This window comes from Bombyx mori, chromosome 20, assembly GCF_030269925.1.
Source record: "Bombyx mori chromosome 20, ASM3026992v2".
Classification (NCBI taxonomy): domain Eukaryota; kingdom Metazoa; phylum Arthropoda; class Insecta; order Lepidoptera; family Bombycidae; genus Bombyx; species Bombyx mori.
Window position 1 is genome coordinate 5,312,808 of NC_085126.1, and position 24,668 is coordinate 5,337,475.

At 36.6% G+C, this 24,668-nt stretch overlaps 1 protein-coding gene and 1 long non-coding RNA gene across 2 annotated transcripts in view; one reads left to right on the forward strand and one right to left on the reverse strand.

The window, feature by feature from the left end:
* Positions 1–23,745, reverse strand: part of Adamts-like (A disintegrin and metalloproteinase with thrombospondin motifs like) — a 179,209-nt gene extending 155,464 nt beyond the window's left edge. The window contains 1 exon segment of the mRNA NM_001043470.1: positions 23,531–23,745. The gene's annotated coding sequence lies outside the window, so the exon portion shown is untranslated.
* The window catches only part of LOC134200745 (uncharacterized), a 188,368-nt gene that overhangs the window by 53,671 nt on the left and 110,029 nt on the right, over positions 1–24,668 (forward strand). The window lies entirely within an intron of this gene.

The window sequence follows — 24,668 nt, forward strand, 5'->3', positions numbered from 1 at the left end:
GTAGTAATGCGTTACGGTTTGATCGTAGTAACCGTTGTACGGAAATTTAAAACGTTTTTTTATTGCTTAGATGGGTGGACGAGCTCACACCCCACCTGGTGTTAAGTGGTTACTGGAGCCCATAGACATCTACAATGTAAATGCGCCACCCACTTTGAGATATAAGTTCTAGGGTCTCAAGTATAGTTACAGCGACTACCCCACCCTTCAAACCGAAACGCATTACTGCTTCGCGGCAGAAATAGGCAGGGTGGTGGTACCCACCCGCGCGGACTCACGAGAGGTCCTACCACCAGTGATTACGCAAATTATAATTTTGCGGGTTTGATTTTTATTACTCGATGTTATTCCTTCACCGTGGAAGCCAATCGTGAACAATTTGTTGAGTACGTATTTCATTAGAAAAATTGGTACCCGCCTGCGGGATTCGAACACCGGTGCATCGCTACATACGAATGCACCGGACGTCTTATCCTTTAGGCCACGACGACTTCAGACAATATTAAATTAAAAACAAACAATTCAACTAGCCATTCACAAATACAACACGCAATGCCAATCAAAGGCTGCGAAACATTACAAAATCACAATACGAACATGTTTTCTGTCGGGAGCGTTTCATATACAAACTTGTTGTAGCATTATTTCTATATTAACAACGTGTTTCCGTTGTTTCTCAAGCAAACCTAGCTCGTCCGGCGAAATTACAGAAGAAAAAAAACGGGTTAAGGCTAAATACGTTACGAGATTTGATTTGAAATCGAACATGCACGTATGCGTCCGAGGGAAATTGTTTCCGATCTAAACTTTAGGGTTTAATTGGGCCCGTGGTTTATATAGAATCTATATATTAATACGTGAAGTAAAAGCTTTGTATCCCTTTTTACAAAAACTAGTGGTCCCGCAGTAGTCGAAATTCGACTATAATTAATTGAAATTATAAGTTTGAACATTATTATGGTTATACTGTCAAAGACTACTTGTATAATCACAGATTTCGCCAAGACTACACTATAGACAAATAATATTAAAGATATACAATATTAATCTATTTTCAATTTGACCACAGACTTTAAGCATTAACTAAAGTTTGACAATAAACTAAGAGTATATATACATATGTGTGTGTGTGTGTGTGTGTCAAATACATGGCAGTGTGTGTAATGTTTTCTTTATTGATTTAACGTATCTTTTAAGCATCATTTTAAAAAAATATTGGCATTGTGCACTCCTTCTCTATATTCTCTATAAGTGTGAGAAATTTTATACTCCTCCGTCCGCGCAATTTTCGTAAAAAGGGGTACAAAGTTTTTGCTTCACGTATTAATATATAGATTGCGCGGACGGAGGACTATGAAATTTTACACACTTATATGGAATATAGAGAAGAAGTGCTGAATGATAATATATATTTTTAAATTATGGATTAAAAATCCATGAAATCGATAAAGAAAACATTACACACACTACCATGTATTTGACACACACACACATATACTCTTTGTTTATTGTCAAACTTTTGTTATTGCTTAAAGTCTGTAGTCAAATTGAGAATAGGTTAGTATTGTTTATCTTTAATATTACGAGTATTTGTCTATAGTGTAGTCTTGGCGAAATCTGTAACAATAGGACCATAATAATGTTGAAACTTATAATTTCTATTAATTATAGTTGAATTTCGACTTCTGCGGGACCACTAGTCCAGTTAATTGAAACTAATTATTTATACTACGAAGCCGTCACGCTTTCGTGTTTGAAGGGCTCCAAAATATAATCCAAATATTTTATTATACCATAAAGCTGTTTTTTTTTTTAACTTCGTCGAATGCTTAATCTTAGAGTTCTGTTTTTAATTTCAATACATACTACAATTTTTAATTCTCGCCCTATTATGTTAAGATACATTTTTCGATTTATCACATACGAGCTTCCAATTATTTTTATTACCAATTTTAAATTATCTCTACTATTTGATTATTATTTAGCGTACAATTCCTGTATTAACACGTGCTGTTAATAAGCTCTGTCTCTTTCTTCTACGGGCAACGTAGCTGTTCTGATAGCCGCCGTAAAAAGGGGTCTCAAGCTAATTTGATTAGAAGCTATCATACTTTTCTTCTTTTATTTATTCCTATTTAGGTAGGTAGATTAGTTGTCACGTCAAACTATCAGATCTTAAGTGTTCGGGCGCCCTTTTCGCTCCTTCTGTCTATACTGAGACCTTAGAACTTATATCTCAAGGTGTGTGGCGCATTTACGTTGTAGATGTCTATTGGCTCCAGTAACCACTTAACACCAGGTGGGCTGTGAGCTCGTCCACCTATCTAAGCAATAAATAAATGAAAAGATCTAAAAGCCGAAACTGTACAAAAGCCAGCGAATTGATAAAGTTATAGAGCGTTCGCGTTGCGCAGACGAGGAAAGTTGGCCAATACGTGACGTAACAGAAATGGAGGTACCCTACTTCCGACGTTACGTGCCAACTGCAGCTGTTTGTAAACAATATGCACTGTTACAGTACATTTCGTATTAATTGAAAAACTTTTTTAATAATGTAACTACATAACGAATACGTTCGTTTTTTAAATCATGCCATTTCGTAAGTTATTCTTCTAAGTAATCTATGATAGAAGAGCTTGCCGGTCAAAACACAACGTACGTGTTTCATTAGAAAAATTGGTATCCGCCTGCGGGATACGAACACCGTTGCATCGCTCGATACGAACGCACCGGTAGTCTTATTCTTTAGGCCACGACGACAACAAATATCATATGTAATCAACTTAAAACTCTTAGCTCTCCCCACGAAACATACGGTACAAAACAAAAGCATTACGTAAATCTCTTCGCGTTCAAACAAACAAATCACAAGTAAATTCGCCTCAGAAGATAGAATCACGAGATGTAATTCGATTTTTTTTTTATCTCAACTTCTCATGCGGCACACACCTGCTTAAATATACATCGTGAATTCTTTTAACTTCAATGCAGGATCGAAGCCAGTTAAAAGTAAAAAAAAAACACACACACAAGATAATATTAAAGATAACGAAACGGAAATATACAAAATACGCAGACTGGTTTTGGACATGTGCAAAACTCTACGTCACGGCTTAATTATAATAAAATTCTGGTTTGTACGAATTTTGTGGTAAGGGAGGGACGCGTTTTTTTTTCTTTTTCCAACGACAGAACTTCCAAGCATAATTTTATCATAATATGCTTGATTTTTTATACAACAGATATATTATCTTCATAGTAACTGACTCTTCAAATCTGATCGCGCCATATATATCTACATACTTACCGATATAGTGCACACACATGTTGACAAGTAGCATTAATGAAAAGTACAAAAGATGGGATAAGCGCGTGAGTAAAAAAGATAGCTATAATTGGAACGATTGCACTTGTTATATTATTATTGCATTTGTTTAGACGCGACTAAAGACGAAACGTCCCAATTGGCCTGTTTTCGCGCGCTTAAACGATGATTATACCTCATTTGCTCGTGGTAGGACCTCTTGTGAGTCTGCACGGGTAGGTACCACCACCCTGCCTATTTCTGCCGTGAAGTAGTAATGCGTTTCGGTTCGAAGGGCGGGGCAGCCGTTTTAACTATACTGAGACCTTAGAACTTATATCTCAAGGTAGGTGGCGCATTTACGTCGTAGATGTCTATGGGCTCCAGAAACCACTTAACACTAGGTGGGCTGTGAGCTGGTCCACCCATCATGCAATAAAAAAAATTGCCTACGTAGGATTTTAGAGTGTTTCGGTCGCGTTGTGAGGAAAAAGGGTGACAATCTCGAAAGACTTCTCATCACCGGCAAAGTGAAAGGAAAGAGGCCTAGAAGGCGTAGTCCCACGAGCTGGTCCGATCAAATTAAGACGACTTTGGACTCCAGCATCAATGTCGCTATCCACTGCGCGGAGGAAAGGAAGGAATGGAAGAACATAGTCCTAACAAAAGTGCTCCGTAAAGGTCACGACCCTCAGCACTGAGGAATACGACGCGCGGAGGTAGGGATACCTCATAAAGAACTAACTTCAGTTATAGACTACATAAGACAGACATAAGTTTTGGCATTAAAGGCTGGATTTTCATCAACTTTTCAAATATGCTAAAAATATAAAAACTTTTGTTACTGTCATACTTATAATATTTTTTTTCTAAATTAAATAATTGTAACTGCAATCGATTATAGTTTCTGATACCATATTTAGATCATAATCAATTTAAAACGATGATTACATAATAAAACAATATGTAGAAACTAATAATTCTAATATTTTTAACACCCTAACGCATGACGTTATATGAGGCCAATCATTCTATAAAAGTGGCACACGCTACTCCCAATAATGATGGAGTTCCATTCAACTGAGTTCTATATTGATTGCGCGGCGGTTTCGAAAAACTAAGAACTGTCCAGTTAGCGATTGTATCAATGGATTACTATTTTGTAAACTTTAAATAGAATTAGCTCTCATCTCACATATTCACAAGCTTGGATTACATTACAAGTAGCGTGAGCAATGACCCGTGTGCTCAGTGGGATGAAAGGTTGCCTCTAGCCAGCGTTCAAACTATTTTCATACCGAATTTCATCAAAATTATTTTAGTGGTTTGAGCATGACAGCGTACAAACAGACAGAGCTACTTTCGTATTAAAATGTTATTGGATTACTATTTTGTAAACTGATAATTGTTTTAACACAGATTTCTAATATTAATTGGGACACTGAAATTATTACAGAATATTTTAAATTGATCACTAATTCATTGTTCCAGTTTTTAGTTACGTTTTAGAAATATTAAATTAATGAAAGTTCTGGTTTGATATTGCTTATTTTAACTGACTCCGGTAAAAGGTGAAAATTCCTTAACTTTTGTCGGTTTTTTTTTGAGCTTGAACTTTTGGGCTCTAAGTTCTGCGATAGATGAAGTCAAAATCAGAAAATATCCACACAATACGACCTAACATCAGTAATCAGCAATTAGATACTAGTACCTTCTAATATTAGTAGTACTCGAGTCAGCTTGTACAACGATGAACTTTATTTAACATCTCGTAAATCAACATTTTACTAACTCCACCACGGTAATAAAAAAACCTTGGAAAAGAGATGGTTGGAAAAGAGGTTTTTATTTATTTATTGATGTTGATAAGTAGATTCTAGCACTATTGATGAATAATAGAAGTATGATCACGCCGTAGCCTTTTTTTGGATTGAACGCCAGGAGCACAGTCAGGCCGCAGCTTAACCCCAACTATTTACCATACCAGAGCAATCGCGGAAATGATTCTAAATCAGAGATTGTACAGGAGATAAATAACCTCTAGAAACGCTCTGTACAAAAGGCACTACATATAACCAATTATAATTGTTCTACAAGTGTAATCTGCCAAAAAGAGCCTATATATACAGGTATAAATATTGTAATGGACATTTGATAATAGTTGTTTATTTATTTTTTTATGATTGAAGGATTACTGGTGGCCCGGAGGAGTTTCCAGTTTCACCAGGACAGGTGGGCGAGCAAAGGCTCAGCCAGGAGGAGTGGGATTTGCTAACAGCTGCCCGAGCGCCTCGGAAGGACACCTAACAACTCAAGAGCAGCTAGCTGCTTCGCGAATGAATCTGCTACCGGATCGGAATCGCGACCCGCTTGGAAGATCCCGCGAGAAACTCAGCGGGCTGATGCATGGGTTAGGTTGCACGTCGACCTCTTTATCGAGTTCGACGAGTACGTTTACCGGGGTCCCTAAGCCTGCTCCTAGTGTTAGAACTGATGGATCCGTAAGGACGTGATCTGATGGATCCGTACGGACGTATGGTAGATTCTGCGAAGCACGGCTCTTGCTAGAGCTAGTGTTGGCAAATTCTCTCAAGTTGAGCCCGTGAGCTCACCTACCTGTCAGGACGTAGTTGGAATAGCCTTATAGACTACCAGCGAAGGTAGGGAAAAAGTGGTATATGCATTTCTCATTACAATTGCGATTCGTCGGACTTCATAAACGACTGTGGAAAATTACAAATCGCATACAAACAGCGTTAAAGTTCACACAATCAATATATCATTCGTTGTGCAGTGATTAAAGTTTTATTTAGCAATAAACCTCTCGTAATACAGATGGCATTAGGCTAAAACCAGATATGCGTGGCGCTTACAGGTTTCCAATCAATCTTTGGACATAAATATGCATGTTTTTTGTTAAAGATAAAAAGTGTCATTTAAATAATAACTTCAGATGTTTGTGGATCTAAATATACTAGAACGACTCTGCACATAAGGACCTGTAAATTATGAGAGTGAATTTTCCCATTCTTACTTGATATCAGCGTAATAACTGCTTTCAAGCTCAGAATTTTTTTTCGAAACTTATTCACCATGTAACTGATGAAAAGTTAATAAAGACTAGAGGTCCCGCAGTAGTCGAAATTCGACTATAATTAATTGGAATTGTAAGTTTGTACACTATTATGATTGTATTTTATACTTCTATAATCACAAATTTCGCCAAACGTACACTATAAAAAATATTAACAAAGACAAACAATATTTAATCTATTATCAATTTGACAACAGACGTCGAGAACAAAAGTTTGACAATAAATAGTATGCATGCGTGTGTGCGTCAAATACATGGTATGTAGTGTGTGTAATGTTTTCTTTATTGATTTAATGTATCTTTTATGCATTATTTAAAAAAATTATTAGCATTGTGCACTTCTTCTCTATATTCTCTATAAGTGTGGAAAATTTCATACTCCTCCGTCCGCACAATTTTCGTAAAAAAGGATACAAAGTTTTTGCTTCACGTATTAATATATAGATACCAGCAAGCACAGGCCTAAATGCCGTCACCCAACTCGAAGCAAACAAATAATTTTCTGCGCCGTGTCATAACAAAATGTTAAGTGACGGATAAATTCGAAACACTTGGAAAAAACGTAACAAAACCTGTTCTCGTGTTAGATCACATTGATGTGTTTTATTTATAATTTATTTTAATACCAATTAAAATTTCTTTGTCGCATATTAAAAAAAAAAGGATTTGCATTAATAATTATTAAGCATGCAATATTTTAATGAACCTATTATACGACTTTTTGTTCTAATTTTCATAATCAGATTTAATAATGCAGAGTCGCAAATTAAATATTGAGTAAAACTAAATTTTAATTTATTGATTTTTTTTCTTATTATAAATATTAAACATGTTGACATTATGTTTTAAATCAAACACGATCGTTATGGTGATATTTCAAACACTGGTTGCGACATCTATTGGCGAGTAGAAGATACTTAAAATCTTAAAACGTGCTAACAATAATTTCGAAAACTTCGTTCTATCAAGCAAAAGCAAATTATCAATACGATATTTTCGTTTCAATATTCTAAAAACCGGTGACGCTTGACCTAATTACATCAGCGTCACCCATAGGTGCCAATGAAGTCGCCACACCTCATATGAGATAAATCTCTCAATTGCATACTACCGTTTCCATCTGTGCCCCAGTGGATCCCACGAGTTTTTAAAGTCGAAACAGGTAACTGTATTAATCTTGATACTTCAAAAACTAGAAGTTTCATAATGCTTTTTTTTTATTGCTTAAATGGGTTGATAGGTCACAGCCCACCTGGTGCTTAGTGGTTACTGGAGCCCATAGACATCCACAACGTAAATGCGCCACCTACCTTGAGATATAAGTTCTAAGGGTCTCAAGTATAGTTACAACGGCTGCTCCACCCTTCAAACCGAAACGCATTACTGCTTCACGGCAGAAATAGGACGGGTGGTGGTACCCACCCGCGCGGTCTCACAAGAGGTCCTACCACCAGTAAACAAGACGTCCTACCACCAGGAATTATTTTGTGACTTTTCCTTCGTGGCTATCTTTAGTTTTATTGTAAATCGTGATGCTCTCTGAGTAGCTAAAGACAAGATGAGATGACACAGCATCGTGAGGACGAAAGTCATGGATGGAGACGGTCACGGCCTCCATAAATGAATTCTTCACAGGACTAGAGGAAGAATTAAGTAAACAATAAAGTACACATTTACTTCACTGCTTTCTCAATAGTCATACCTCTGTGCTTAGTTTAGTGCTATGGTTTTTTAACTTCCCGATCGCGTAAAAGCTAACTCAAATTTGTATGGAGTTGGAACAGCGCCCCTAGCGGCAAACGAAGGGAAACTGTTCCAACGAGAAGTAAAAAAACTCGCACTAAGTACACTGGATATGAAAAAATAAAATATTCATGACGTCACACAATAACTTAGGCAACGTTACGAAGTGTTAAAATAAATATTGCAAATGAACCTATCGGTATTTTAATATCCGTTAGGTACATTATTATGTACAGTCAACAACAGTTTTAGTTACCGTATATATGTGTATGTGTATAATTGTTTTCGGAGCTGAGTTCTAGAGATATAATTTTGGCCTCGCCTTGACTCTTAGCCTGAATTTGCTATCATCTGCCCTAGCAAGGGCAGTACCTTACTGAGGTTCAGTAACGGGTCGGAATCACGACTCGCTGAGAAGTTCCGACGAGACACTCTCTATCTCACGAGACGTCTAGATTGATATGGACAGATCTTTTAAAAAAATCGGAATAATTATATGTAAATTTAATAAAATGTAGCTTAATACATTTACTGGCGGTAGGACGTCTTGCGAGTTCGCACGGGTAGGTACCACCACCCCGCCTATTTCTGCCGTGAAGCAGTAATGCGTTTCGGTTTGAAGGGTGGGGCAGCCGTAACTATACTCAGACTTTAGAACTTATATCTCAAGGTGGGTGGCGCATTTACGTTGTAAATGTCTATGGGCTCCGGTAACAGTCAGAGTCGCTTACCACTGCACCACCGAATCAGTCAGTTAAATCTCTTTTAATGTATAATCTTGCATTTGCTATTTAATATATTTAGGCAATTTTCATCATTTCTACTCGTAATATCTAAATTATTAATATCACAGAAGAACAAGTCACTAAAGCTGACGTGTCGAGGAATTGTCAAACAAAAATGACAAAATAATAAAAGTAGTTTAAATCGTCAACCTTATTGCGTTATTCGTAAATGTAACTTTTGTTTGAAACCTGGTTCCAAATTACCTAATTTTAATTGTACAATTGTCTCATTACAAGTCATTTATAAGTGCTGCAGTTACGTTACGGCTTAAAATTTCTAACTCTACTGAACTATACAGAAATCTCCTTAATTATTTAACCAAAAGAACACCACGGCTTGATCCTTAAAAGGGTTGACATTTACGAGTATTTGTAGCATAATTTGGTTGATTGTTTGATCCGAAATCACTTTTCTTGGGTCCTCTGAATTATCCAATTACCCAAACAGCAATTGTGAAATGTCCAAACGGCTTGTGATAAATGATTAAAAAAAAAAAGCGTTACTTTAAAAATTTTATAATATTTATTCATTTTAAGACTTAAAAAAAGCCTTAAAAACTTTTCGAACAAACATCCATAGACATAGAATGATACATCTGAAGCCATAGGTCAGTAGCGGTCTTATTCTATTATTGTATAGATTCTGTGGACACTAAAACAAATTAAAACACCTTTATTCCAAACACAATACATTTTCGCCTAAGAAAAAACTATTGTCTTTGACTGTACAGCGGCACTAGAAAGTACATTGGCTCCTTGCATTTCAAATACCCAAGTCCAATTTTAAAAGAGCCTGAAGACAAACGATAGTACATTCAAGGAGAGGTCTACATTAATAGGACACACTTGTCCGATTCTCAAAAGCTATGTTTATCTCTAAATTATTGTTATTACTAAGTGCATTGCTTAATGGTGTTTTGAATATATGATCACATCATGGAAATATGAAATCCATTTATATTTGATCTCTGTATACTGTCAAACCGAATGTTAATATAGGTCTTGTTAATTTTGATGTTTTCCTCACCCAAAACATTGAGTTCATCGATCTATGTAATGTTGAATACAGTTATTTAGTTAGATTTGTCTATGATTTGTATTTGCTTACATTATTTATCTGCATAAAGCCACACACCGTTGGCCTCGTTCTGAAGTAAATTTGAAATGTCAATAGAAAAAAAAAATGTTGAGTAATGAGACTATTGGAAATTTATGTATTTTTTGAAATGTTGCATTATTGATGCAAACTAATAAAATCACATGGTATTGTTTTTTTTTTTGTGGATCTAATATTTCAAAACGATTTCGTGTTGTTACCATGCCAATAGCAACTACATGTGAGATTTGAAGAGTTATTAATCAGATGCAAATGAGCATCTAAACCAATATGGCTCTCAAATAATCAATATCCTTAGTCTGTTGATAATAAAATAAAACAAAGATAAAAAGTCTGACCAGACCTAGTCCCTGGAAGAGTAATCCAGACCTGTGATAAAACAACCAACCAAATAATGTAACAAATACTCGAATATGTATTGCCGACCCTTTCAGGATCAAGCCGTGATGTTCTTTTGGTCCAATAATTTGGAGAATTTAATATAGTTCAGCACAATTAGAAAAAGTCATACTATTACATAACGTCAGCACTTATAAACGAGTTGTAATAAGATAATTGTACAATTGAAATTACGCAAACGAATTGACCTCTTCTCACAGTTCAGAGAGAGGTCAGTGAACAAAATCGCCAGTCTACAAACTATCTCCGTCCCGTTCTTTCCTACCGTAAACCAACAACGTGCGAGCAAGGCGCATTTAAAGATTGGTAATAGTAATAATTTTCAGGTAGTGCCATCAGGTCACTTGCGACGAAATCACCTCAAATCATTTAGAAGACCATTTCAAAATATTAAAAGGTTAGTTGTTATGTAATGTCTGCATGTGCAGCTACTCGGTGCTTTGTTACGTAAACGGCTGTACTTAGATTTTGTTGTGTCATTTTATGAAATAAGTGACACATTTCACATTGTAAGTGCAGTGCATTATTTTGAGGTTTTGACAGCCGAACTGGCGCCAAATGGTGTTGTCAGTTTGAAAATGAAAATTTGATTTGGTAGATTTATGGGTCGGGTGTTTTTTTTTAAATGAGCTCACTTCTTAGGTACTATAAATATTTGTTTATTGACATTGGATGTTAAGAGAAAATGAGAACCGTAGGGAACGTCTAGTGGATTGAAATGCTATACAACTGGTGTCATCGGATGTAATGACATCGACCGATGTGACTAGGCCACTGTACAAATTCCGCAGACATATATCAATTGTTATAATAAAATACATTTATAACACAAGTTCACGAATGAATTTCATGATGAAGACGTAACATCGAATAATTTAACAAAAATCAAACCTATAACAATTTTAATTTTGCTTAGTAACACCCGTCACCCTAATACATCACGATGATCGGACGATAAAACATCGCAGACTAAAAAGTGGCTCGAATACTGGCATATTACATATTCTCTAGTACCATCACACTGTATTAACTATAAAACTGAGACTCAGAACTTATTCTCAAGGCAGCCCGCTGAGTTTCTCGCCGGATCTTACTCAGCGGGTTGCGATTCCGATCCGGTAATAGATTCACTCGCAAAGAAGCTTCTTTTGAGTTGTTAGGTCTCAGTGACGGTCGGGTAGCTGTTAGCAAATCCCACCCCTCCTGGCTGAGCCCTTGCTCGCCCACCTGTCCTGGTGAAACTGGAAAAGCCACCAGTAATCATAAAAAAGCGGCATTTGCGTTGCTAATTTATTAGGGCTCCGTGTGCTTATTCAACCTCCAAAGTAATAAAAAAAAAACATAATTACTAAGCCTCAAACAATTTATATTGTAACCCAAATTACATATTTCGACACAACGTGCTTTACACAAGAACACAGCTGAATTTAATTACCCTTTATTTCTTGACCAATCCGTCGGTGTTCCACCTGACTCATGACATTTGAGGTTGAACATCAATGTCGTGACTATCAATTTTACAGTAGCCAACGCGTGATAATAGTGTGATTGGTTTATTCGGCTGATGCTAAGAGAAATGTTGCCAACCCGATCATTTAACACACGGCATTATACTTCGCTAATAATAACCCGGAGCCAGTACTTGATATAGATATTTTTATTTCAAAATCTGTGTGCTGAGTGCGAGTTTTTTAACGTTCTCGATAGCGTAAAAGTTAAGTCAAACTTGTATGGAGTTGGAGCGTTTGTCTACGTTTGCCGCTAGGGGCGCTGTTCCGACTGCATATAAATTTGAGTTAACTTTCACGATATGGAGAACGTTTAAAGACTCGCACTAAGCACACTGAGCCTTATCTTGTTAATAATGTTTCCGAAAGTGATAATGAAGAAAAGGCCCAGTTTTGTATCGTTAGATGTGGATTTAAAAAAAAAGTTAGCTATGAATTTATATTTTGTAATTAAATTTTCCAAAGAGAAATCTTTAAGTGACACTTTTCATAATAAATAAATCTACATAACTACTGGTGGTAGGGCGTTCACACAGCGATGAAGTGTCTCGTTACCGTGCAAATATTATTACTAAAAACAAATAGGAGCGTGTCTTTATCTCACTCGCGCCTATCATTCCGATGACGTCATGAACCTTGATGATTGATGTTCATCTTTATTTGCTATTTAATAAGTAGCTCCAAAACCCATGTTTTCTAATATAATCACTTGATTTGGTAGTTAAAAAAGATTTTTTTTTATTAAAATTTGTCAAATTTACATACATATGTATGTTATAATTACTTTAAAAACAAAACACGTATACTATTTTATTTAAACGACAATTTATAGAAAAACCATATAAATATTTGGTTTACTACAACAAAAGTTAAATACATCAGTGTATTATCTCGTTGAGTTAACATTAGTGAATACTCCTGTTTAACAGCTTAGCGGAGTTCATAACAGAGAAGAATTCATTCGAACAACTTACATACGGCGTTTTTATACATCACTCTTGCCAGAAACCTTTAAATTGTTGCGAACCAATACCAAAATGTGTCACTAAAAGAAGTTTCCCAAATCCTGTGACGTGTCTTCAAACATCTGGATAAGTGGCAGACACCGATTTGACTGTCTATAAATAGCCGATGTCTATGAGTTCCAGTTCTCGTTCCAGTTCAGTAACATATCATCAACAATTAGAAGGCTTTCCCTTTAATTAGAAAGAACAGATAAGGCACACCATTTTATTTGCAGAGATAATTATGAGAGATGATAATTTATTTCAAAGAAAGAGTAATGAAAACGCAGAACATTCGATTTTGAACCTTGAATCTATACTAAGCTGAATAGCACCTAACAAATGACTATTCAGTCTTATTTAAAAAAAATGTACACTAAACATTTTGAATTTTCAATTTGCAATTCGTAGAATTACAATCAGGGTTGTCGCGAATGTTTCTCAAGTACAGCGTTAGTCAATATTGTGGTTGCGTTAATTCTCAAACGCTCCGTTGAATTTTGTGCAAGAATTAGGGTTGACCTGAATAACCTGTTCGTTTTTTATTAGAAAAAATAAAAATTGCTTGTTTGAATTGTTTTTGACGACTTAATGACTTGGTAGTTTTTTTTAATGATCATTTATTTTACCGGCGTTTTTAATCTTTTTAGTAAATTTAGATTTAAAAAGATTATTCGAGTTCTATAAAAATGTATACAGTTACTGTCCACACTGTGGAGGGTTTTTACCATAGTAACATATTCGCAAGCTACAAGGCTCCCGAGTAATATAAAGAAATAGCTACAATCCATTTAGTATTAAAATAATGGCCAAACACACAATCATAATGACCATGAAATTTCCGGTTAAACTTTGCTAAACATAATTACGAATAATTTAAAAAACTCATCGTATCAACACAAAGACAATTAAAGCAGTTCTATTAATAAAACGTGCCGTATCAAAGAAAAGTGGGTTATTGATAACGGAGAAACGATAATGCGGAGACAAAGTTGAAGAGCGAGATAACCTTCGCTCTACGGATAATAATACCATGTATCGATATAATATTTATTACTGATATTGACTTATTTAACTGCAACTATACAGCAGACTATTTATTGATTGCTATGACAAATATTTTTTAAGAAAGTAACTTATTCCTCCTAAAACTTATAGATAGAGAAAGAAAAAAGTTTATAGTATTGTTACGCCGCTAAGGGTAACGCTATCTACCGCCGAATAGCAGAAACGAATATCAAAGGAACTAGTAACATCGAGAACGCTCGATAAGTAAACCGCCATCTATTGTCAAATAGCGGAAACACAGATCGAAGCTACTCGAGTTGCCCAGAATGTTCTCGATAAATCTAGGGATGTCGTATCGACTATAAAAGCGTTGCAGAGATGGTACGAAGTCAGTGTGTAATCGGAACTACTCAAAAGAAACAGCGAACAGATCACCTGAAGCGAAGCGGAAGAAGCGAATTACGAATTATTAAGTGCTCTGTAAGTGTTTTAAGTGTTAAGACAGTTTCAATTTATACTTCGGTAGGATTTTTATTTATCCTGAACCCTAGTGCGTAACAGTATAGTCTGTATAATAATATAATATGTATGACTAAAATATAGTTAAACGTCAAAACATGCTAACACCCGTAAAAAGATTTGCAACCCCGCAAAACCGATACAACTAAAAGTGAGGATTTTATTTTAATTATTTCTAATGCCAATTTTAAAATATTTATTTAATCAATCACCAGTGAGTAGAGATTGTAATGGTCTTGAACCTACAACTACATCTGTACATCGTACTATGTGATAATGAATTGTAATCTTGACAAAAAGTGCTACTGCACAACATTTCTTAATTATGATTTGAAGATAATTGATCGGGAATTACAGAATTAAAATAATATAAAATTGGGATAAAATTCAAAGCGTGTAACGTTCATGCTTAACGTGTCAAGCAGTGCTGAGTTTTGCGCGGTAAAAAAAAACCACAGACTATATTCAGACGCCTGAACAATAATTAAAATGTAGAAATACTACCTAGAGAGATTTCTCTTTCCTGAGTGCTGTGACGTGTGCCTCCTTCAAACGTGGTTTGAGGGTAGTAAACTGGTAGCAGCCGATTTTTTTTGGCATTGCTGACGGCCATAACAACCTACCACTGCCACTGCTAGTAATAACTTTACGTAGCTAAGGCAGGAAAAAAAAACATAAAAAAAAGTAAGGACCCTGTAGAAGGTTCGGCCACCGGCGCGAAAAAAAAATTTGAGAGGCTACCTTAGCTTAGCCTTGATAGCCTTGAGAGGCTATTTCAGCATAACCTTAACTAGTAGGTGAGCTCACAGGGCTCAAGCCGGAGTGATGCACAAAGAAGATTGCACAAAGTGGGAATGAGTTGCTCGCTCCGGGCATTTCAATATTGTAATAATTGTTATGTTATAATACTCATTATAAAAATGAATATTTAACAAAAAAACATAAATAAAAAAAATATCTAATATTAAAAAAAAAAGATATGCCCGCTGAGTTTCTTGCCAATTCTTCTCAGGACGGAGGCTAGTTCTTGTGAATTGGCGGTAGTTCTTTTGACGTTCAACAAGTATGTACTTTCATTTATGTTGAATAATTTTTTTTTGATTTGATTTGATTTGATGCTAACACTGACCCTAGCGAGAGCAGTGCTTCGCAGAACCTACCACCGGGTCGGAAAAGCGACCCACTGAGAAGATCCGGCGAGAAACTCAGTGGACAAAGCGACCGTGGAATCAGAACATAATAATGAAAATAATAGATACGATAATAGATTATAAAGGTTTTAAAAAAACAAAACTCGCATTACGTACGGTTACGCGTTTACGTTACGTTTACGTTTCGTGTACGCTCGTGTCGTGTTGAATTTATCTCAGATCCATTTGAAACTGACTCGATAACGGGTCGCCTTTGCACAATAACTCGAACACGCCGTGTCGAACCTTTTTTGTCGGCGACGTGTACACGATCCTATTTACGTTTAAGTGTACAAAAATTTTAACTGTTTTTTTATTTATTTATTGCTTAGATGGGTGGACGAGCTCACAGCCCACCTGGTGTTAAGTGGTTACCGGAGCCCATAAACATCCGCAACGTAAATGCACCACCCACCTTGAGATATAAGTTCTAAGGTTTCACGTATAGTTGCAACGGCTGCCCCACCCTTCACACTGAAACGCATTACTGCTTCACGGCAGAAATAGGCAGGATGGTGGCACCCACTCGCGCGGCCTCACAAGAGGTCCTACCACCAGTAATTACGCAAATTATAATTTTGCGGGTTTCATTTTTATTACACGATGTTATTCCTTCACCGTGGAAATCAATCGTGAACGTTTGTTGAGTATGTATTTCATTAGAAAAATTGGTACTCGCCTGAGATTCGAACACCGGTGCATCGCTCAACACGAATGCACCGGACGTCTTATCCGTCAGGCCACGACAACTTCATGTGTTAAGGGAGTAGTGTAGTCTCTGCTTTAGCTTTCAGCTGGTTGCGTAATTATTTAGCTACAGGAATCAAAACGGTCATTACTAAGCCACGGAGGTTGATTGGGTGTACTCATATTTTTGCATTAGATGCGCAAACAAGCTCACAGCTCATACGATAACTAGGAACTGGGCCAAATTACAAAGAGAATGACTATCTGTCTTCAGATATGAGATAAAATTTTGAACAGAATTTAAATACGTCTGTGCCATCTATAGGCAAAGAGAGGATACCTTATTTTTTTACCTTTGTTGGGAGATGGGCATATGGCCCGCCTTATGAGTATTATAGCTACCACCGCCCATAGTCGTCAGCAATACCGGGGGCAGAGACAAGCTGGTGCCTACCGCAAACAACCTACCAACAGTAGCTAAGCAAACGTTTAGATATTGCACCGTTGGTAGTACACGCAGTTCTCAAGTCTCAAAAGCGGATAACCGAAAACCCGACAACGTGGCGCCGGTTCGTTCTTGCGATGAAGTCATTGCTTCATCGTGAAAGTCGTTCGTGAGTCCGCGCTAGGTTCTTCACTTACAATTTTTTTTATTTTTTTTATTGCTTAGATGGGTGGACGAGCTCACACACAGCCCACCTGGTGTTAAGTGGTTACTGGAGCCCATAGACATCTACAATGTAAATGCGCCCCTCACCTTGAGATATAAGTTCGAAGGTCTCAAGTATAGTTACAACGGCTGCCCCACCCTTCAAACCGAAACGCATTACTGCTTCACGGCAGAAATAAGCAGGATGGTGGTATCTACCCGCGCGGACTCTCAAGAGGTCCTACCACCAGTATTTTTTTAGGACCGAGAGATTACTGGTAGCACGGGAGCGTTTCCAGTTTCACCAGTACAGGTGGGCGAGCAAAGGCACAGCCAGGAGAGATGGGATTTGCTAACAGTCAAAAGAATTTTGAACTCAACGCAAATATGTAAATAGGGACAATTATCCCTCGGGCCGCGAAATTTTCTTTAGAATCAAATATTAAGTACACCAATCCCATTATCCAATTTGATACGAGACTATCGGCTCCTGGATAGTTATAGCAGTTGTGAACACGTCAACTGGAAAGTCACTTTGAATTATGTAAAGAATAAAGAGATTTTAAACTATGCTTCATTAATCAGACGGAGCGTACGACGCACATTCGCTTCACTGGTACCCTGGATACTGAAAATGTTAAGCCCAAACATTCCCTCACTTGCCATTCGTGTTTGAAGGAATTCATGTGATAGCTCTCAGAGAATAGTTTCCACGTACTTTTTTTTCGAACACTGTTACCTCCCCAATCCAGTCTAAGATTTAACGCACTATAGGAACTAGAGATATATATTTAATGTATTATTTTATTTACATCAAAATAAAGTTTAGCCTAGTAAAACTATAAGACAATTTAAGTTGCTCTGTAAAGAGAAACAACATTTAAAGCTATTGCTTCACCCCTTTTTATGTTTTTGATATTTCAATCTTCAAAAATGCTTTTATATTTCTAATGTTCCTTCTTCTAATATTTCATTATTCAAAAATTCCATTTATGTCATCTTTATAACATATTAACCTCTTTTAAGATAAATCGTATAGAGGTTACATATATACGAATGATGGAATCTACATAGATATCACAAAGACCGATCGCTCATCCATAAAAACAAAACCAAAAAAAATACGACTTTTATTGAAAATTTTTGGAACGAGAAAAAGAAATATAATAATATGATTCACTAACATTTTTTACACAATACATTGCTAAATAAAAAAAACGAAAGTTTTAAGCTTTCTGTGATATACGGCAATGGACTTTCAAAGCTTGCATCATATCCGCGATAACACGAAATACCTTCGAACCGTCTCACGGAAACGTTGATCAATGGCTTGCAATTTCAAAAACAATGCATCAAAATGACGTGTTATAAACTTTTAATTTTTAATTTTAATTTTATTTATTGGGTACCAACATGTTATACATCAGCACCGAACATTACAGGTATCATATACATTGATTTCACACTAAATGCTAACACAATTACAGGTACCGACTGCATGCATAAAAAAAGCGGTTCATTATATAAAAAACAAAGAAAAACTATATATAACATTACATGAAGACCTTACATTATTACACATTTACTACCAAATACGCTATTACTTAATTTAAACACTCTTAATCCGGGATCGCATCGATTAATTAATTCCATATAACATTGGATAAATTATCAACGGCATGTTTGTTCGTCATGTTGTTTGTTAAATTACGCTGTTAAGAGTTATCTCTGTCGTTTTTTTTTCCTACCTATGCTGAGAGCCTTGAGGGGCTATTTCAGCGTAACCTTAACTTAGTAGGTTACTAACCTTAACTAAGTTTTACTGGTGGTAGGACCTTCTTGTGAGTCCGCGCGGGTGGGTACCACCACCCTGCCTATTTCTGCCGTGAGGCAGTAATGCATTTCGGTTTGAAGGGTGGGGTAGCCGTTGTAACTATACTTGAGACCTTAGAACTTATATCTCAAGGTGGGTGGCGCATTTACGTCGTGGATCTCTATGGGCTCCAGTAACCACTTAACACCAGGTGGGCTGTGAGCTCGTCCATCCATCTAAGCAATAACAAAAAAAAATGAGCTCACAGGGCTCAAACCTGACGACGTTGACGACGTAACACGAACGCAGTCTTGCGGTACGGTCAAGACTGGACAGACTCGTGTCCCATAATGAGATACAGCAATCAAATTTCTATGCTAGTCTCACCACTCATCTCGTGGTAAACGATAATATGTTGTATTAAGAATATGTGTACTATGAGTATGGAACAAATGTAATAAGAAGACATTAGTTTGATTGCTATTTAAATTATAAGATGTTGTTTTGATTGGTGTAAAAAAATGTAGAGTAGACCCCGTAATGTCGGAGTATAAAAAGGCAATGGACAGAGTCGTGGCAGCTTCCCTCTCCCGACTAGGTGCGTCAACACCCCCGCCCCCGCCGTTCGCCCAATCACGATGTTCGACCAGCCCATACCGTGGGCCCCGAAGGTCAAATATTTAGGCGTCACCCTCGACAGTAGGATGACATTCCGCCCCCACATCAAGACGGTACGCGATCGTGCCGCCTTCATCCTAGGACGTCTCTACCCGATGATATGTAGGTGAAGTAAAATGTCCCTTAGAAATAAGGTGACACTCTACAAAACTTGCATACGCCCCGTCATGACCTATGCAAGTGTAGTGTTCGCTCACGCGGCCCGCATACACTTAAAATCCTTTCAAATCATTCAATCCCGTTTTTGCAGGATAGCCGTCGGAGCCCCGTGGTTCGTCAGGAATGTCGACCTCCATGACGACCTGGACTTAGAGTCCATCAGTAAGTATCTGCAGTCGGCGTCCATGCGCCACTTCGATAAAGCGGCACGACACGAGAACCCTCTCATCGTGGCCGCCGGTAACTACATTCCCGATCCTGCGGACAGAATGGAAAGCAGTCGACGTCGCCCAAAACACGTCATCTCGGATCCTCCCGATCCACTAACGGTGCTTTTAGGTACTTCAAGCACCGGTCACCGTTCTCGTCGAACCCGTCGCTTGCGACGAAGGGCTCGACGAGTAAATTAACTCTCAGACACAGCCCACTGAGTTTCTCGCCGGATCTTCTCAGTGGGTCGCGTTTCCGATCCGGTGGTAGATTCTGCGAAGCACGACTCTTGCTAGGGTTCGTGTTAGCAACATCGTCAGGTTTGAGCCCCGTGAGCTCACCTACTAAAGTTAGGGTTACGCTGAAATAGCCGCTAGGGCTATCAGCTTAGGTAAGAAAAAAAAAAAAAAAAAAATCGTGGCAGCTCGGTTGGTCGCGTTTCCGATCCGGCGGTAGATTCTGCGAAGCACTGCTCTTGCTAGGGTCAGTGTTAGCACCACTCTGGTTTGAGCCCCGTGAGCTCACCTACACGTTAAGGTGAAGCTTAAATAGCCTCACAAAGCTATCAGCACAGGTAGGAAAAAAAAATCATGGCTGTCAGAACGAAACTGTCGTCTTACCCGGTCATTGTGGAAATTATTTATTTAGAGTTTCATTTTTTTTTTCTGCCGTGAAGCAGTAATACGTTTCGGTTTGAACCACAGGGCAGCCGTAGTTAAAACTGAGATCTTCAAACTCCGCGTCCGAAGGTGGGTGGCGGTATTTGCGTTGTAGTTGTCAATGGGTTCCGATAAACACTTAACATCAGGTGGGCCGTGAGCTCGTACACCCATCTAAACAATAAAAAAAATATTATTACATATTATTCAAAAGGTTTGTTGACTTTTATGATATTGAACTGGTTGCTTTTTTTAGTTTTTTTTTTTTTAATACTTTTCAGAAACATTACAAGATCTATGGGCTCGTAAGTCATAGACTTACATCAAAAGTTTTTGAATGTAGCATCCCTGTTCACTCCACTTTATAATCTGCCTCTAACATTGTTTCGTAATGTGGAAATCATTTAACTAAGTGCAGCCGTAGTAAATGTTGGAAAGTAATTTAAGTCATGGGCGTTCTTAAGTTTTACGATTATTTTAAGGTCTCGCTCTTAAGTGACGTCATCGCATGCATAGCGACGCTCCCCGGTAAATAATGAAAATAAACTAATATCCCTTGACACTGTATGAAATAATTTTCCCGATACTTCGAACCCAAGGTATGTTTTTTTTTTAAGTATTAAGAATGCATCTTTAGGTTACTAAGGGATGGACAATATTGAAATATAATGTATGACCTTAAAGGAAAAGCAAACCACTGCGGAATCTGTAATCTGTAACTACACTTGAGACCTTAGAATTATATCTCAAGGTGGGTGGCGCATTTGCATTGTAGGTGTCTATGGACTCTGGTAACCACTTAACACCAGGTGGGCTGTGAGTTCGTACACCCATCTAAGCAATAAAAAAAAAGAATAAAAAACAACAGAAATCGACATGAATATTTCAATGCGCCACGTAGGGTTACTGGTCACCGACATGGTAGTTAAAGGGCTAAGCCAGAACTTTTAAATTGAAAAAATAAAATTTACCATAAACAACAACAATTAACTTTCATCGACAATACACAGTGAGAACAACACTATTCGTATGAATTCGGAATTACCTAAAATCGATGCCCAGAATCTAATTAAAATTTAAAAAAAAATTAAGACAATTCAAATGATTCTCGTCTAAAAACCAACTGTTTGATCGCCCTATTAGTATGATGTAACGTCGATCACCAAACACTACCGCTTAAAGATCCACTCAAATATTTACGTTAAGAAACAGAAAAACTGGGATATCGATTAACTTATTTAACTAAAAAAAAAAACAAGTTTTCTTAAATTAAAAAGAACATGAATGTTCTAAATACGTTTAGGAAAGAGGGAGCCATAATAATCCCTTGAGTCTTAAAATGGCGGAAATTATTTCTAATTCATGAAAAGAGCGCCAATAATATATATGTATATCGTGACATCACCATTAAGAAGAGTGCTAGAGTTATAAACCAATGCTTCTACTAAGTAAAAAAAATAACTCGCCAAATTCTAAAATTAGCGTGATTACGTAAACATTCAAACTAACAGTTGTCGTTGTCGTTGTGATTTTGATGATGTCTGTGGACTACAGAGAATTTTACAGTTTCGCTTTTTTCCATTCACTTTACTACTTACTGCCATAGATTCGTATCGTGGTTAAGCGTAATTCAAGTCAAATTGCAAAATTAAGGTGTGATTAACTTAACGTGTCTACAACAAGCGTAAATGATAATGACCTATAGAGCTAAACTAGTAACTTCTAATAAATATTCTAATAATAAATGTATTATGCTCTCAACACTATTCTACCAAAAAATACTCAATCAAATAGTTTTACTAATAAGTAAATCAATTTAAATTCGTCTCGCGTATGACACAGCCGGTAAGTCCTGATCCTAAATAAGAATTTGATGTTCCAAATTTAAAAACTGAATTGAACATCACCAAAACTGGCGGGAACTATCCATGACAGCGACGCAAAAATTCAAGAAAAACGTTTTGTACGCAAAAAAACATGGCTGGTTGTGCTTGTGTAGAAACAAAAAAACAATTTGAAATTCCAAATTTAAATCGTGTCGTAGACTGGATGAATTATTTAATTTTATAGTTTCGTAAAAAAATTTCCGAAACATAAAATTTCAGGCGAACAAACACGCGTAGGAACAGCTGAGAAACAACATGTCCGCGCCTTTATAGTTCAAAGGTTACCAAACTGGTATAACAAGTGACCGTCTAGTAAAATCAATAAAATATTTTAAATAGCATTAGGAACGACAGATTTTTGTGTCTCGATCAACGAATTGATTTCGTGTTTGGATCCGTTTAAATATTCTAGAGGTACATACGTGTGTATTTTACCGATTCTCCGTGAGCCACAGACGGCTTAGACATGACCTAATCATCGTTAAGTTCAAAAACTTTTTTTTTTATTTCAAATTATGGAATACAATTTTTTTAATTTTTTTTCGAAATACAATTTTTTTTTCACAGAACCTCAAAGTCCTCGTTTAACTTTAATGCTAACGTCACAATATTAATACGCACGTAATCTTTTTTTTTTTTTTTTAAATAACGAATTCAATTTTTTCTTTTTCTCATTTAACAAATACGTAATAAGTATTGTATCAATAAAAATATCGTTCGAATCAATGTACCATTTTCATTGCGATATTCGGTTTCCTCTTTTTTTTTTTTGTCAAAAAGTTTTGTTCGTGCTTCTGTACGTCCAATTTCATAGACAAATAAATCTTAAGATTAATTATATTGAATCGAGCGCAAACATTGTTCTAATAGATATTCTAACTCACATTTGACCTTCTAGTGTAGACGTAAAAAAAAATCACCGAACGTTCTTTTAATATAAAAATATATATGTATGTGTTTAACCAAATATAAAATTTATTTTATGCACGTATATTCTAATGAGGTGTCATTAGCGCCTCGGGCGTATGTTCCGATATCCTTTCGCAACTTTCAGTCCGAGAGCAGAAGAAAAAAAAAACTAAAAAAAAAAATTGCATAATCAAAGTTATACAACTCACCTCGTGTGTTAATATCGTTTTAAAGGCGGACCGGGTGCACTGACGTAGAATAAGACACTTTTGTAACACTCCTCAGCAGTACACATAATCCATAATCAAAGAAAGTGTTCTATTTTTTTTTTTTTTTGTTATTCCGTGTTCGCGACACAAAATTCCGTGGGGGGGAAAACTGATGCCGCGCGACGCGGGCTACGCGGGCAACGGCTGGCTGGCGACTGGCGAACGATACTGATCCCCCACGCAATAAAACCTTCGCTTTCCGAGAGTGGGGCGTGATCGGATATTGTTTTTTTTTTTTATCGGAAAATCGATCAAATCAGTTTTAAACTCGTTTGTCGCTTATCACACACACAGCATTTCAGGATACCCGGGACGAACTTGACGACTTTTTGTAGTAGTAGATTGGGAAATCTATGAAACATAAAGGTTTTAATAATATCTTTGATTTCGTCGCAATTTGATTATGCCTTAAATAAAAAATTAAATAAAAACTCTAATAATAATCATGTATATGAAAATTTTTTATACTCTACGAGAAATACCTCTGTTATCTAAAATATTTCATACAAATAACTTTATAATATATCATAAATAGATAATGCGTAACAATTCATTAACATTAACTATCATTGGGCGTCCCTTTTTACGAGACCCCGTTGATGTCTTTTATTAGGTCGACTAAGCTGCTCTACTTTTAATTACAGCGACGTTACACAAAAGACAGGTTCATTTTTATTTAAACCCACAGATTAAACAAAGACGTGTACTTTTCATAAATAATGTATACATTATTAATAATAAATAGATCAACAAAATATTTTTTTTTTTTGAAGTGAAACTTCCTTATCGGCGTTGGAAAAAAATTTACCGTCACATTTTTCGGTTACGCGTCACATTTTTCCGTTACGCGCCATCTTTTTTGTATTCATGTCTATGATAATAAAATCCTTTTGTTTAAACTTTATCTAATTTAACTTTTTGAAGTGAAACTTCCTTATCGGCGTTGGAAAAAAATTTACCGTCACATTTTTCGGTTACGCGTCACATTTTTCCGTTACGCGCCATCTTTTTTGTATTCATGTCTATGATAATAAAATCCTTTTGTTTAAACTTTATCTAATTTAACTTTTTGAAGTGA